The sequence below is a fragment of the Balaenoptera musculus genome, chromosome 13, assembly GCF_009873245.2.
Source record: "Balaenoptera musculus isolate JJ_BM4_2016_0621 chromosome 13, mBalMus1.pri.v3, whole genome shotgun sequence".
NCBI lineage: Eukaryota > Metazoa > Chordata > Mammalia > Artiodactyla > Balaenopteridae > Balaenoptera > Balaenoptera musculus.
This window is the reverse complement of record NC_045797.1, coordinates 20,661,504-20,665,214: the sequence shown is the minus strand read 5'-3', so window position 1 is coordinate 20,665,214 and position 3,711 is coordinate 20,661,504. Positions and strand designations below refer to the sequence as shown.

The following is a 3,711-nucleotide window of genomic DNA, read 5'->3' as shown; positions in this document are numbered from 1 at the left end:
TTCCATCAGACCTCAACTCCTGCCATTAACTTTATCCTTGAAGTGTCTAGGGAAAACAGAGCTCCAATTTATTCCACTTGACAGATTCCAGCTGTTCACCCAGGGCTCCGTCTACCTCCTACCTCCCAGTCCTCTCTTTGGTAAATTACTCCAGACCACACCCAGCACACTGTGATGCTTCCTTTCCTGAACTCTTATGGGTGCCCATTTTCAGCCTCGTTCATTTGGTGCATAATCATGAGCTAACTTGGGACAGTTCTCAGATTGTTATATTGAATTGTAATTTGTCTTTTGTATTGATGTTTAACTTTTTTTTCACATTTTAATACTTGGCTATCTTTTGTATTGATGTTTAACGTTTTTTTCACATTTTAATACTTGGATGTCTTCCAGATTTATTTTATGAGTTGATACGGTATAGAGCATATGGTTTTCTAACTGTATTCCACCAAATCTTAGGGATTCCTGGAAATATGACTGGGGAGGGAGAGGGTGTAGACTGGAATTTGTGGTTCCCCAACAGCTTCTACCTGAACACCTCTGCTTTGATCTGTTTTTATACCAAATTTCTGCATTTGATTACTCTTGAGCAAAGCATTCAGACTAAAGATGTTTGAAAACTGTGAATGAGGTTTCCCAGAAAACTTGGAGAGGAACCCAGACTTGGAATAAAGAGAGTGGATTTTATGTCCAGTTTTAACTCCTCACTGTCTTCTATTTTAGTTTCCTCATTTAAAAAATTACAAGGTCAACACATATTACCTTACATCTCTTCCAATGTAGAAGTTGATGATGCTAAGAAAATTAGCTTTATTAAAATATAGTGACATCTGATTTTTTTTATTTTTAAAAAATGTTTATGGAAAGTATATATTTATTTAGACCATTCTATTATGAAGTTGCTTGCAGTTTTTAGTTGCTGTTATGGCCAGAATGTTCTACATATGGCACATTAATTACATAATAATTAAATATGAAAAAGGCAAATTCTTTTCCACTCTTTCCTTTTGATCAGAATATTATATATGGCATTCATGTACCTTTTGCTCTTCGGTACCACTTGCAAACCCTTCATTAGCATCATACCAGAAATACTTGTATAAACTTTAAAACCTTGAGAACATTGTCTTCAAAAACCACAGAATTCAAAAACAAGGTGAGGTGGGTGTACAAGCAGTTTAAAAAACATGAAGGCTAAATCTGTGTAAACTTAGAGAATGTCATTCCTTAGATCAATTTTTTTTCCAGTATCTTTTTCAAAGTAGGAGGCCACCATAAAGATAGGTAACAGATGTAAGGCAGAGGAAGATCTTAATCTTGCTTGTTTTGCTTGTCCTTAACCTCATACCTACAGTATTTAAGGATGCCAGTAGTTGGCACCAACAGAGTATTCAGTATTAAAAGTGGAAAAATTTAAAGCCTGAAATTTACCTAGTTTGTGGTCTGCTAGGAGATTACCACTTAACTCAAATCATAGCCATAGTGAAACAGATCAAAGCCTGAACTTTGCAGATTATGTTATTCAGCAGGTTTCAGCCACAAACCAAAGTCTGCAGATGAGGGACTAAGATTTCCAAGAAGTTAAGCATAGAATCAAGATTTTTCTAATTCTAGAGAAATGCAACTCAAAACTACAATGAGTTACCACCTCACATGGTGGTGCAGTGGTTAAGAATCCGTCTGCCAATGCAGGGGACACGGGTTCGAGCCCTGGTCCAGGAAGATCCCACATGCCGCAGAGCAACTAAGCCTGTGCGCCACAACTACTGAGCCCACATGCCACAACTGCCGAAGCCCACGCATCTAGAACCTTTGCTCCGCAGCAAGAGAAGCCGCTGCCATGAGAAGCCCACGCACTGCAAGAAGAGTAGTCCCCAATTGCTGCAGCTAGAGAAAGCCCATGCACAGCAACGAAGACCCAATGCAGCCAAAAATAAATAAATTAAAAAAAATAAAAACACGAGAAGATACTAGAATAACAAGTTTTTTGTGCATCACTGTAGAATAAGGCAGGTGTTTCCATGTTGATAGTACTGTGAGGCGCTGGTATAAGAGCTTATGCTGTTGGTCCTGGCATTTGTTAACAGCAACATTCCCCCAGGAGTCTTTAGATGTCTCTTAAGCAGTGAGAATCCTCTTCAAATTCTAAGAAATAATCTCTGGGGCTCAACATTTGCACTTCCTCCTCAAGCAAGTCTGTCTCATTTAAGAAGAGAATTTTGGCGACATTGCTGAAAACCTGGTTATTGACAATCCTTTCAAAAATGCTCAGATGTTCTGTAAGGCATTGGTCATCTATCTTCCCTACCATCTGGTCAAACTCACTGGAAGAAATAAGGAAGCATTCAAACCGACATTTCCTTTTTGATCTTTGACCGCCTACATCAGACATTTTGAAAGGAACATAGTAAGTTTCAAAGTTGTACTTAGGAATATTTTGTTAGGTATTCTGCACAGCAGAACATCCTCTTCTGATGGAATGTATCTGGCTCTTCGAGCTTATCCATTCTCAAGGAAATAGTTTTACAGATTCACCCAGCTGAAATTACCCATGGTTGTCATGTGCTTCCATCTGCCCACTGTGCCCTCATAGCAGAAAAATATTGAAAAAATGAAACAAAAACCTGACATTGTCACCATTCCCTGGGCCACCTTGGGTGACCAGGGTTGTCAGCTGTCATCATCTTGTCTTTATTGAGTTGGTTTGAATTACCTCCCCAAGGAATATGAAGCTTCTCTTGAAATCTACAAGCACTTGCATACCTTTGGTCATGTTGCTGGAGATAGTGGGGTGAAACCCCTCACCAGCACTCTTCAGAGTCCTGCCTGTGGATGATCCACGTCAGCTTCAGGAAGATGGACCTGCTGCTTTGGTTTGCTCCCAGAAGCCCGGTTTTTCATGAACTGCTTCAGGTAGGTCTGACTTTTCCCAGGACAGGCATTTGTCCATCTACCTAGATTCTGCTGCTGCCTGGCTTGCCTTCCATTACCACACAGCTGGGTAAGTGTACTGAAAGCACAGACAGAAAGAGAGGAAGTCCTGAGGCTTCATTTTCCCTCCAAAAAGTATTAACCACTGTAAAGAGTCTCCTTGGAGTTTAGTACAAGAGCATCTCTTTTGGAGGAAAAGACCTGAACTTGAATCCTGGGTCTACAAATGAGAAATCCTGGCCAAATTACTTAACATTATTGAATCTCAATTTCCTCATTTCCAAAATAAAGATAATCATAACTGTCTCTCAGGATTGCTGTGAACAGCAAATGAGAGCATTAGTCTAAAATGGTTAGCCCAGCACTTGGCACTTAGGTGTCTGGACTATGTTACCTCCTTTTTCTTCTCTGTAATTACCTTTTTTTTTAGACTTATTTATGAATGACTTTGGAATTTTTTCTCAATAATCAAACATTTAAAAGATGAAAGTTTGTCACTATTCAGGCTCTGAAAACACTTCTAAATGAGATCAAACATTTGTTAGTAATGACAATTTCAATTCAATAAATTGCCAATTGAGATATTTAGATGTCTACTTCTGTTTGCTTTGTTAAAAAAAATCAACCACATTTACCTGTGTTGGGGAGGAGAGGAATTAAATAGAAGGAGGTAAAGGGGATTTTATGGGAGATGGACATTTTCTCTATTTATTTAATATTTTGTTTTGGGTGGTGGTTACACCAGTGTATACAATTTTTAAAACTAAACATACTAAATAT

At 38.6% G+C, this 3,711-nt stretch overlaps 1 pseudogene; it reads right to left on the bottom strand.

Annotated features, from left to right (window-relative positions):
• Positions 1–2,107: 2,107 nt before the first annotated feature.
• Positions 2,108–2,761, bottom strand: LOC118906446 (annotated as a pseudogene).
• Positions 2,762–3,711: the final 950 nt, after the last annotated feature.